This window comes from Euprymna scolopes, chromosome 18 (assembly GCF_053919585.1).
Source record: "Euprymna scolopes isolate OS-2025 chromosome 18, ASM5391958v1, whole genome shotgun sequence".
Classification (NCBI taxonomy): Eukaryota; Metazoa; Mollusca; class Cephalopoda; order Sepiida; family Sepiolidae; genus Euprymna; species Euprymna scolopes.
Genome location: NC_136499.1, coordinates 50,067,082 through 50,080,526, shown reverse-complemented (window position 1 = coordinate 50,080,526; position 13,445 = coordinate 50,067,082). Strand labels below are relative to the sequence as shown.

The window sequence follows — 13,445 nt, the reverse complement described above, 5'->3', positions numbered from 1 at the left end:
ACTTTTGTTCTTGGCCTTTTTGGTTAAGATCGAAGGTCTGTTGTTAATAGATGCTGTTCGTAGCTTTTTAAGCTTTTATTGGCCTTTTGACCAAGATGAAAGTGTAGTATCTGCAAGCAAAGACCATATGTGGGGGCGACCCCGCATATAAGACCTTGGTCAATGTAAGGGCAACCCTTCATACCAATTGTCACTATCCAGCTCCCCTACTCCCCGGGGAGTTGGTCCCCATTTCCCCTTCACTCTTCACATTAAAAATCGGCCTTGTGCCTAATTTGCTCGGTGAGAAAGCAAATAAATACAGCTTTTCTTGACCTTTTGGCCAAGATCAAAGTGTAGTATCTGTTCTTACTACATGCTGTACTTATGTTTGTAACTTTGTGATAAAAAGTGGGGATTACTTTTCTGTATTAATTTAATGTAAAATAATCACTCACTTTACAACCAGCCAGTCTCAAGGCCATTCAAGTCATTCTCCAGATCATTCAAGTTGTTTTTGAAGGATTCCAGTTATTTTTTAAGCATTCAAGCCATTCGTAAGGTCATCTAATTCATCCTTAAGTTCATTAAAGTCATTCTAAATCATTTACTTTTTATTTATTTAAGTCATTTCAGCCCATTTTTCGGTCATTTTAGTTTGTCTTTAAGAATTTCATGTCAATCCTACATTCACGCATTCATTCATTACACAAAATCACGCGACTAATGGCTATCGGCCTTGTTTAATACAAATATGCCATGCATACTATTATATAAAAGGAATTTGCATGTGTGTGTGTGTGTGAGTTCGTTCTCTATACACTCCACAACGGCTGGGACGATTTTTATGCAATTTCACAAAATGTACTTTATGTATCTGGCAGTGTTCTTTGATTGATTTTCTATCGGAATATCTTCGATAAGTACCGATAATCGATAACAGAAAAAAATCCGATGAAAGAAGAAACAGGTGATTTTGACCAAAGTTAACACCTTATACAGCCTAACATCACAAATGCATTTGAGAAGGTTTATTACCGCACAAGCAGAAAGGCCCAACATATAAAAGCAACAGTAGGTTTTTTTTAATATGACAAGGGAACGTTCGGAATAAATGTTTCTGTCTAGAGCGCAACTAAACCATGCTACTTGACTTTTGCATTTTAACCTTAATTCAAGCTATTATCACCGCAGGAGCAGAATGATCAAGCATACACAATCAACAGTAGGTTCTTTGATATGACAGGGGTACGTTCGCAGTGAATGTTTTTGTTTAGAGCGCAACAAAAATATGATACTTGACTTTTGCATTATTAACTTTAAATCAAGTGATAATAGATAAAAAGAATTTTATAAAATAAAGAGTAGATGCTCTGTATTGTGAGATAAGTCACTGCGACGAGTCATGTGAAGCTTCCTCCCGGTGCCTCACGATGGGTCCTCAACCAGATAAAGCAATCAATCGATTTGATTGAAAAATATGGCGAGTTAACCGATTTCGATGACAATAAAAATATGGGAGTATGAAACATTCGTTGATCATCATTAAGTCCTGGGTAACGTCGGATTTTCCTGCTAGTATATATATATATATATATATATATATATATATATATATATATATATATTAAATAATATGTGTGTCTATCCAGGAAACAAGAGATCATAAGCGGGCACTGGTGTACTTTTTTCTCTTCAGGAAGAATGAATTCTTTGATCTTGGTCAGGGTGTCGTTTGATTTCTTGCTCGACTTTTCAAACTTTAAGTTGCGCTAGCAAAACAATAGCACCTCTTTTTGTGCAACAAACCATGGCCGAGCTTTTAAGCCTCTTATTTTCTTTTAGTTGTTGCATATGGTTAAGATAGGGAGCAAGGAATGTTTTAATAAGGCATAATGGCCGACCCTAGTTGGCCTTTGTCATGGCTAGAGTGCCACTTCGCGTTAAAGGGCAAGATTTATTCTGAGTGACGGCTTGCTAGCAGTTAGTATTGTTATAATTCATTTTTTGCCGGTTTCTTTATTTGCAACCGCTTCTCTAATCAAAAGAGAATATTTCTTAGCCATTTCGAATCCTTATGAAAGACCTCAGTAAGACTACAGCTAGGGATCAAATGAATGAAAATATCCACCTCCACATACCGACACGAGAACATCCCAATCTGAGATGCTCCCTTTCAGTTCAGAAAAAAACTTTAGCGCCAGTGGAAAATACTAAACCGTCTTAGATCAGGAGTGGGTCGATCAAAATTTGTTATGACCAAACATTGCTACTTGCTCAACAATTTGCGAATGTGGAGTGTAGGACCATACGATGCAACACTGTCTTGTCTACCCTTTACTGACAAACTGGTGTATCTGCAGAATACAACAATAATGCAAAGGTTTGTTTATTTTGGCAGCAACTAATTATTCAAGCAGGTGTGATTTCACACGACGGAATTCTTTTTTCCGCATTTTGTTGGATAACTTTTCAATTCGCCGAGCGGTTATTTTTTTTCATTTCAGCTGGAATGTTGTATATTATGGCGCCCAGTAGTTGGTGTTTGGCCATATTCTTCTAACCCGCTTTCAATCGGTATATCGGATCGTGTATATATATATATATATGTATATATATATATATATACATACTAGCAGTTCCGCCCGGCTTTGCTCGGGCCCTATGTCCTGTTCATAAGGTTATGTGCATATGTATATATTAAAAAGTGTGAACATGTAAAGTAATGCCTTTCTGTATAATAGTCTTCCTTAACTATCATAGAGAAAACACAGACAGGCATTTTGACTTTTATAGATAGATAGATAGATATATAGATAGATAGATAGATAAATTGGATGCAATATATAGAAATGATTTAAAAAGTATAAAAAAAGACTCATGCGCTACCACCGAGAATCAAAACTAAAATTTTCAGCTCACAATTTATTTTGCCTCCGCCGTAAATGACTGGGCTATAAAAACATGTTTACTGCAAAGCTAAAAATTCGTAATGGCGGCGTTCGACCTTCACCTGGCAAATTTCATTTGTTTTAATTTTCAGACTTTTGCACCGATATTTCCGGGCTAAAACCCAAATATAAAGTTTTGCATGGATTCAAATACCTTATATATGAAGTTTTATGTCTGTAAACCAAAAACTCTTGGAGGAGTTTGGTAGGCAAAATTTGTGCAACAAAAATATATACGTATACATAAATATATATGGAAACAATTTGTGTTTCCTGTAAACATTTTACGAAAATATTATGCAAGTATAAATCATGTAGAATATCTGCATGAATATAATTATACGTAATAGTTAACTAAAGAGGATCATCTAATAAGAAAACCGAAAAAAACTAATAGGGAATTAATTAAAATGAATGTTTAAAAGAATATGCAAATTAGCTAGATCTTTTGCAGATGGATGCAATTGTACAACTCATATATATATATATATATAAAAAAAAAAAAAAAAAAAAAAAAATTGTATTTTCTTTTTAAACAAGTAGAAAACGTGGTTTTTAATATGAATATCAATACACCCAAAAGAAAAACGAATTTATAGGAGTACAGAAAAGATACATGTATATATATATATATGTGTGTGTGTGTAAGATTATTTAATAATTTTTGTAAGCGATTCTGTAGTGCTTTAAAGGTCGAGATTATCTGCCCGTTTTTTATATTCTAGTCGCCCCCCCCATATATTTGGGACGTATTTTTTTTAATTAATTTATTATTTAAATATTTATTACGTGCATAAAATTAAGTTATCTATAGACATGACATGTTTCGAAGATTTATTTCTCGTCAGTATAGCTAAACTTATTGAGACTCGAACTCACCCTCGCTCGATACGTAGTCTGATGGCTTAACACCGGACCACAAGATCTCAATAACTCTATGCACGGTTTTCATCGCTTTTAAATGTAAGATTATTTATTTATTTTTTTATAAGCGATTCTGTGGTGTTTTTTTTTTTTCACTCACTGAGTGCTTTAAAGGGAGTGGTTATCTGCTCTTTGTGTATATTCTAGTCGCCCGTATATATATATATATATATATATATATATATATATATATACATATATATATACATACATGATACACACACACACACACACACACACATATATATATATAAAGTTGAGTTCTTTCTCGCTCTGACATTAATATTAAGAGCTTACTGTTGCTATGAAAAAATTATTAAAACGAACTTTTTATATACTCAGTCATGGATTAGCTAGCGACTATATGGAGGTTAATTAATATGCATATTCATTTGAAAAAAACGAGCGTTAATTAATTACTTGTTTATCAGTAGATAATTAGTTATATTTACCTATTATGCTTAATTATTTTATGCATACTCTCTACTATTATATAAAACGAACTTTGTGTGTCTACGAGTTCGTTCGTAGGTTATGTTTGTCTGTCGGAATGTCTTCGATAAGTATCAATAATCGATAATCGAAATAATCAGATGAAAGAAGGAACAGGTGATTTTGACCATAGTTAACACCTTACACAGCCTAAACATCACAAGGGCATTTGAGAAGTTTATTACCACACAAACCGAAAGGCCCATCATATAAAATCAACAGTAGGTTCTTTGATATGACAGGGGCGAGATGAATGTTTCTGTTTAAAGCACAATTTAACAATGATACTTGACTTTTTCATTTTAAACTTAAATTCAAGCCACTACTACAACACCACAACCAGTAATGCTAGGCATATAAAATCAATAGTAAGGTTCTTTGATATGACAAGGACACGTTCAAAATGAATGCTTTTTGTTTGAGCACAACAGAAGCATGATAGTTGTCTTTGCATTTTAAACTTTAATTAAAGCTATTATATATGAACTGATTTTATAAAATCAATAGTAGATGCTTTACAGTACTATGTAGACTATACTATATTGCGAGCTAAATCACTTCGAGAGGCACGTAAAGCTTCCTCCAGGTGCATCGCGATGGGTCTCCAATCAGAGCAAACAATCAAGTAATTTGATTGAAAATGGGCTATTTGATCGAGTTCGATGACAATAAAAATATGCGAGTGTTAAATATTCGTTGATCCTTATTCAATCCCGGGCAACGTCGGGTCACCCTGTAGTATATATATATATATATATATATATATATATATATAGAGAGAGAGAGAGAGAGAGAGAGAGAGAGAGAGGGGGAGAGAGAGAGATGGCGTGAATTAGACATGGAGTCTAAAGAGCAGAGTCTATTTTAATGTATTAATCATTAATTAAAATGAACATCGTTCTCTGAAACGATCGTACACTCAAGTTGATTTTTTTCCTTTTGAAACTGATTGATAATTCACAATTATTATTTTTGTTACTCATTATACTCTGAGTATTTGGTCTACAGGCTTAAAACTTGATATATAGGATATTTGGATCTCGGAAACACTTTCGATTTAGTTTTTAGGCTAGAAAAAGAGCTAAGGGGTAAAAAAATACTTAAACTTAGCAAGAGTAAATCGACTAATTTCTGAGCATACATTTTTTTAGCTTGAAATCGCTTAGTTTTTTGTTGTATTTTATAGTCTAGCAATAGCTTAGACAGTAAGGATTAATGCTGGAATGCTGACTGTTTTAGTTTCGACCCAGCTGACGGCACTGAAGTCATTTTTAAAAACTTTTGAAATCATTAATATATAAATGAGATATAATATATTAATCAAAAGAGAATTCACTCTATAATAGTAAATACGAAATCTGCATGAATTAAATATATTTAAACGGCCGGGCAAACCCGGACGGCCTGCTAGTATATATATATATATATATATATATATATATATATATATATATATATATATATATATATATATATATATATATATAACTTAAACACTGTCGATCTACAAACAATCCCCCCTCCATCCTTCCTTTCTCTCTTTCCCTTTTTCGCTTTTCTCGCACTCCCCTCGATATCATTCTTCCATGCACAACCATTTCTGTAAAGTCTGACGAAGTTATTGGATCGCCAAACACGGTCCGGTAACTGAAAAATAATGTAACTAAACAGAAAAAAAACGGTAATAAAAAAATAAAACGAATATATATATATATATATATATATATATATATATATATATATATATATATATATATATATATATATGCGTGTGTGTGTATTACTTAGACTGTACTGAGACACGACTCGAGATTATCAGCTGCTTATCAATAAACATAAAAACTGACTTACCATCATATACAGATCATCTAGTGTGTACATTATTTCTGGAAAATCTCAAGTGGGTTGTAAACCCGACATATATTTTTGTATGCAGAAAGGCATTAATATTTCAAAGTTCAGCCCATTACTTGTGCTGACTTCTCTTAGAAAAATATTTAATATTCGTAGGACTGATGTCCGTAGCATGCAACTGTGCACCCAATTAAGCATACAGAATTGAGCATGTTTATACTAATAACCTTTTTGCGTTCGTTTTTATCGTTTCTGTGGTTTAGTCATTTCGAATAACACTGTATTTCTTCGTTTATCTATGTCTGAGTACACTTTCGGATAGGGAAAACTTTTTTTAATTAATAAATAACCCCTTATCAAGACCAAAAGCAAGGCGTAAACATAGGTTAATGAGATTGAAGGATTTTCAGGTGCAAGATGAATAATATTATGGAGCCTCTTGGATAATCAATTATTTTAAAGTAATCTTTTGATCATTTCAACCATTGTTTCCAAACCTGTCGTGGTGTCGTTCATCATCCTACTAGCAACCTCTGTAACTCTTATCCTCGAATTGAGAAAAGACTGATTAATTGATAAAAGTGAGTTTAGTTGCTAATGGTGAGAGTTTATGACAAGTATTTTTTTTTTTTTTGCACTGGATTTGGTAAAGTGTTGCACAAGCGAGAAATAATAGGGGAAAAAAACTCTTTCCATGGAAATTCGTCAAATTGCCTGAATTTCTTAGTAAAACAACGCAATTTCTATGAATCCTTGACGCTCGTTGATCCTCCGTCCTGTTGTCTTTTCGTTGATTTTCTTAATAGAATTATGGACTCACATAATAGGTCGGCTGAAACTTGTAACTAAGACCAATAGAAGTCGTCCTACATGACTCGAACATGGCACGCTGAATCTCCATTCGGTGCAGGCAGGTCTCGTCATTGTGACCTCTCGCTACTTTGAAGTTTGTTTTCTTTTTTTCTTTTTATTTGTCCGCCCTTCCGGGTGTGTCACGGGGTGGAGAGAAATAATTGACTAGTAAGTTCTTTTGTGCTTTGATGACCAGCCTGCTTCTCCCTCCTCCCCCTCCCCCTCCTCCTCCTCCTCCTCCTCCTCTCTCTCTATCTATATTATTATTATTATTATTATTATTATTATTATTATTATTATTATTATTATTATTCACACACTAGTTCTCGCACAGGTAATCATCAGAGATTGCTCACTGACAAAGACAGGTGGTGTTCGCTAGAATCTAGGTGACAACAAATTGTGTATTATTATTATTATTATTATTATTATTATTATTATTATTATTATTATTATTATTATTATTATTATTATTCCTTTCTTTGTTTTATCAGCGCCAGAAAGAGGATCTAATTCTATTCATTTCCTTTATCTTTTTCTTTCATTTTTCCGCATTTCTTTTATCTGCCTGCTTGTGTACCCTTCCGGGTGTGTCGTGGGGTCAAAAGTGTTGATGGTCAGCAGATAGCCCGAAGGCTTAGATGACTAGACTGCTCCTTCTTTGAGGCATGTGATTGTATAGGCGTCCATATTCTTATTGAATCATGTTGGACTGTTGGCTCCGTCTTACAGATGAAAACATGTGTGGGCGCCCCATTCGACCGCACTCGTACCTGTAAATAGAAATCAACGATTTAACATTTATTTCTGCATCCCTAGGCAAAACAGCTACGTACCTAAGAAAACAGAACCATTAAACCTGACATAGATGTATGGGACAAGAAAGAGAAAGAAGCAACCTTAGTAGAAGTTAGTATCCCCAATGATGCTGGGTTCAACAGAGCCGAGAGGGGAAAGATAATGAAATACAAAGATGATACGTGTGACATGAAAAGAAACTGGAATCTTAGGAAGATCTCCATCATTCCAGTGCTTATAGGAGAAACGGAATACATTAAAAGGATTTCCAAAAACTATTTGGCAAATACAACTGCAGAACAAAATGCAAGAAAGATACAAACGTTTGCACTTAAACGGACGGTTAGAATCTTGAAAAAGATCTTACAGAATGCAGGAGATAAAGAGTAAATATCTGGCATCCGATAGGACGCCTCATCCCCAGCTAAAAAAAAGAAACGATAAGAAAATTGACAAAAAAAATAATAAAGCAACTTCGTAAAATAATGGAGATCCCTAGGGAGGTAGGTAGTGTAAATGCAAACAAGTTATCATATATAATAGCTGTTTCAGTAGGGGGCATGGTTTTGAACGCCGGGTAATCATAATAATTTTTTGAATTTTCGATTATTTTTTTATTGTTTGAAAGATTACAGTTTAAAGTTAATTTCGCCAAGAAAGAAAGTGTGTGAAATAAAAAAATACATAATAATTTTATCTCAAATCTGAAAAACACTACATTTCACGTAAAAATTCATTATGACAAAGATCGTGTTTACATTTTTCTGGCAAGAAAAATATAAGTTTTCTTGAATTATTTCCAAGTTAAGTATTAAGTTAAAATCTTAAGATGATGAATCAATACAATAAATGTACTTAACTCGTGCTAAAAAGTAATAATTATCCAAAAACGTGACACTAGTAGAAACGAAACTTGTTTATCGTATCAAAAAAAAAAAAAAAAAAAAAAAAAAAACTCTGGCGGCAAATTTCAAGTATGTATGGAAGAACAAATTAGACATAATTTATTTCTTTATTTAAAATTATTCCGGCATACTGAGCGACTTTTTTTAGTTGTAGACCACCTCCCTTCATTTAAAAAGGCATAAAAGTTAATTAAATTATTTAATTATACTACTGACAATTTATTCATTGAAAAAAAAAGTTAGCACCATTATTTATTAATATTAATACAGAATTACAATTGGTTAAGAAAACAATTTATAATTATTGAAAAAATTAGACACTAAAAAAAATACAGACTTACGTTAAAATTTATCAGAATGTCTACGTGCAATTTAAAGTTGATAAACACAAACAGGCGGGTAGTTGAAGAGAGGAAGAGGTGGGCAAAACAGACTGGTTTTCTTTTCAAGTCTGTCCGTACTTACCGACATGGAACGTTCGTATAATTTTTACCATTTTTTTAATTAAATTATTTTTCTATGTTCCTGTTTTTCAATTTATTTTTTTTTTACTTTATTTTCCAAGATTATATGAACATTATCTTACGTTGATGATTATAAGTTCATGCGTGCAATAGAAATATTAGAATCTTACATGTAAAGATAACGTTAAAAATGTAAGCGTAAAAAAAGTAGAAATAATTTTTTGCAATTATAATTTTTTTGTCTGAAAATATTAAATAAACAATGCTTAATTCAATAATAATATCGGTAGTTCCAGAAATTAATTTTTCTTCGAGTTATATCGATTTCGTTAATACGGACTTTAGGGGCTTTTTTTCGTAATGTTCCTGCAAAAATTATTATTATTTTTTTATTGTTACAAATTACGATGCTTTATTTATATAAAAAAAGCAAAAGTAAATTCTTGCGTTTTTTATTTACTACAGAAAACCATAACTTTAATAAAGGTATTTTTTGTTTAAACAAAATAATACATTTCCACTAAGATTTAAATAAAAATAATTAGTTCATTATATTCCGCGACTATTATTTGATAACTACTGAAAATTTCATTAAAATTGGTTAATTTGCTGATGTTCGTGAATTTTGAAGTAGAGTGAGGGATCAAAATATTTATATATATGGAACATATCGGCATTCATTTTGCCCGTACCTAGTAATACCGTAAAGCTAAGACGTCCCGATTGTTACACAGGTTTCAAATCTTAGCGTGAAATCCTTGTGGCACAAGGGCCACATATTCGCCCTTTTTGTGTAAACTTTGACCAGACATGCAACCCGTTTCCCACAAAAGAGACGCTGCGAGCCTGTCTCTTCTTTATCGTTATTTTCATGGAAAGTGCTAGTCTGAGCTTCAATCTATGCACCCCCCTCGCCAAACTTTCACAAAAATCACTCGTCTAGCCAAAACTCTATCAATAATTTCCTCCATTCTTTATCTGTGCCTAAACCTAAACATAGATTCCATGAAAAAAGCTTCTTTCTTAGAACTGTACCTCTGTGGAACTCTCTTCCGTTTGACTGCTTTCCAGCTGACTACAATTTGATTGTCTTCAAGTCCAACGTAAACAAGTTCTTGATGCACCATCCCCCTAAGTAATCTAATTTACAAACTTTCCATTACTTACGATTACTACGCTATAATCCCATTGATTAATGTACACCAATTAACCCTTATCCTCGAGTGACCCACAGGCCTTGGTAAGTGGTTACTCCTATGTAAAGAACAAAAAACAAAAACAAAACCCAGAAAATCTTATTGCCGCGTGAAATTATTACTAAGTCCAGTCCAAGTGGTAATAACTATGATAGATAACGAAGCAACTTTACAACCTTCCGTCAGCTGATGTTTAGGTTTGACAATGAATGCCATGGAAAAATCACTTCTGATTGATTTAAAATATGCAAACGAAGAAATGATTTGCGGCGATTTTAAATGGTACCCTTCGTTTATCGTAAGTTGAATTCATTATTAAGAAAAAACTCAAAATATATTGGTTAGGTAGACTCGGGTTTGAACAGGGATCATTCGATCTGTAGTCGAATGCTCTACCACTAAGCTTATATCCCCAGATGACAATGAATCTGTTGTTTGAAGAAGAAATGATTATTTTTGAAATTTTATTATCTCCCTTGGCCGATGTAACGTAAAATATTCCCCTGTATATATATATATATATATATATATATATATATATATATATATATATATATATATATATATAAGAAAACACTTAAAGACTGTAAATCGTAATTTACAAAAAGTTATTGTTAAGCAGGATCCTCAAGAAGAAATATTAAGAATTCCTTAATCTGCGAAGTTTCAAAGAATGCGTTTCTTTTTCAACAGGAGAAAGATTTTAGCAAACTGGATCGCTATGTCAATATTGTCTATATCAAGTCGAACTACATCTTATAAGAACATTGCATCTGATGACCAATTCGCCTTCTGAACCAACCTAATAACTAGGGTTAGAACAACAGCATATTCTTTTCATTGTTTTGACTCTCGATTGTGTATCCGTTGATATCTTCTATGCTTTTGTATAGAGTGATGTGGTTCTCGGTTGATTAACTGTGCCTAACTGTCTCAGATATATACTCGAGAGTCATAGCCACATATTTTTTCACTTGCATCTTTCAGTTTTCATTTTGATTTTCTTTTCTGCATTTCATAAACTCTTTCCATTAATTTTTTTAATGCATATAAGATTATTGTCATATGTAGGTTCAATGCATGCAAAATCACAGTTTCGCTATAATAATTATAATTCTAAAAATCTTTTATCTGATGAAAAAAAAACGCATTTTTTTTAAACTCCGCGTATTAAGGAATTCTTAAGACAGTAGAACCTCGGGATACGGTGGTCCTAGAATACGTTTTTTAAATTTATGATATGGGATACGATGTTTTGTATTTGGTTACGGTATTTGTATTGGGCTTTTTTTTTATCTGCTTAGTATTACTTAATAAATATCACTATTTTTATTCTCCTTAAGCTTACAAGAGCTTTTGACTTATAAACTTAATTTTTACTTCTAGATTATATATATATATATATATATATATATATATATATATATATATATATATATATATATATACTAGCAGGTCCGCCGACTTTGCTCGGATCCTATGTACTGTTCATAGGGTTATGTGCATATGTATATATTAAACAGTGTGAATATGTAAAGTAATGCCTTTCTGTATAATAGACTTCCTTAACTACCATAGAGAAAAGACAGACAGACATTTTCACTTATATATATATATATATATATATATATATATATATATATATATATATATATATATATATATATATCTAGATTGATAGATAGATTGGATGCAATATATAGTAATGATTTAAAAAGTATAAAAAAAAGACTCATGCGCCACCACCGAGAATCGAAACCAAAACATTCAGCCCACGATTTTTTTGCCTCTGCCGTCAATTACTGGACTATGAAAACATGTCTACTGTAAGGCTAAAAATTAAAATATGAACCAATAGCTACTACTTTATGCATGCGTAATGACGGCGTTCGACCATAACCTGATAAATTTCATTTTTTTTTTAAATTTTCACACTTTTGCACCGATTTTCCGGGCTTAAAACCAAATATAAAGTTTTGCATGGATTCAAATACCTTATATATGAAGTTTAATGCCAGTAGAGCAAAAACTCTAGGAGGTGTTTGGTAGGCAAAAATTGTTAAACAAAAATATATACGTATACATAAATATATATTGAAACAATTTTGTGTTTACTATAAACTTTTTACGCAAATATTATGCAAGTATATCACGAATGTCTGCATTAATATAATTACACGTAATAGTTAACTAGAGATGATTATCCCATTAGAAAACCGAAAAAACTAATAGGGAATTAATTAAAATGAATTTTTAAACGAATATGCAAATAAGCTAGATCTTTTGCTAGTGAATGCAATTCCACAACCCATATATAAGAAAATTGTATTTTCTTTTTAAATAAATAGAAAAGAGGGGTTTTAATATGAATATCAATACACACAAAAGAAAAACGAATATGTAGTGGTATAGAAGATAGATTATATATATATATATATATATATATATATATATATATATATATATATAAATTATTGTTTATTTTTTCCCGCTCCTAATTTCCATTAATTTCTACGTATATAATGTTTAAATGTATGTGATGTTTTAATGCTACACGTGTTTCTGATATGCTTGCCTTCTTTATGAAATTTACTAATCTGAGACTAGCAGGTTCGACTTTTATTAAAATACTCTGTGGGTTCGTGTTTGTCCTTTTATGTATAAGTGTATTTATTTCCCTTTTTGAAGTCATAAAAGATCCTTATTGCTTCTCTTGGCGACAGAGGGGTTTAAAATTCACTCAAGTATAAACAAGAATTTTTTTTTTTTGGAAAAAGTTAAATAAAAAACAAATGGTTGAAAAGATACATTTTCTTTTCGTTGCACATATAAAAATTTTTCTCTCTCAGTCTTTCTTTCTCTCCCCCCCCTCTCTCTCTCTCTCTCTCTCTCTCTCTCTCTCTCTCTCTCTGTCTCTATATATATATATATATATATATATATATATTAGTGTTGGGATGATTAATTAGAATCGAAAATCAGAAAAATCGGAACTTGGGGGGGGGTATCAGTATTGGTATCGGAATCGGA

The 13,445-nt window shown here is 32.1% G+C and overlaps 1 pseudogene; it reads left to right on the top strand.

The window, feature by feature from the left end:
- Positions 1 to 302: 302 nt before the first annotated feature.
- LOC145298088 (U2 spliceosomal RNA) lies at positions 303 to 438 on the top strand (annotated as a pseudogene).
- Positions 439 to 13,445: the final 13,007 nt, after the last annotated feature.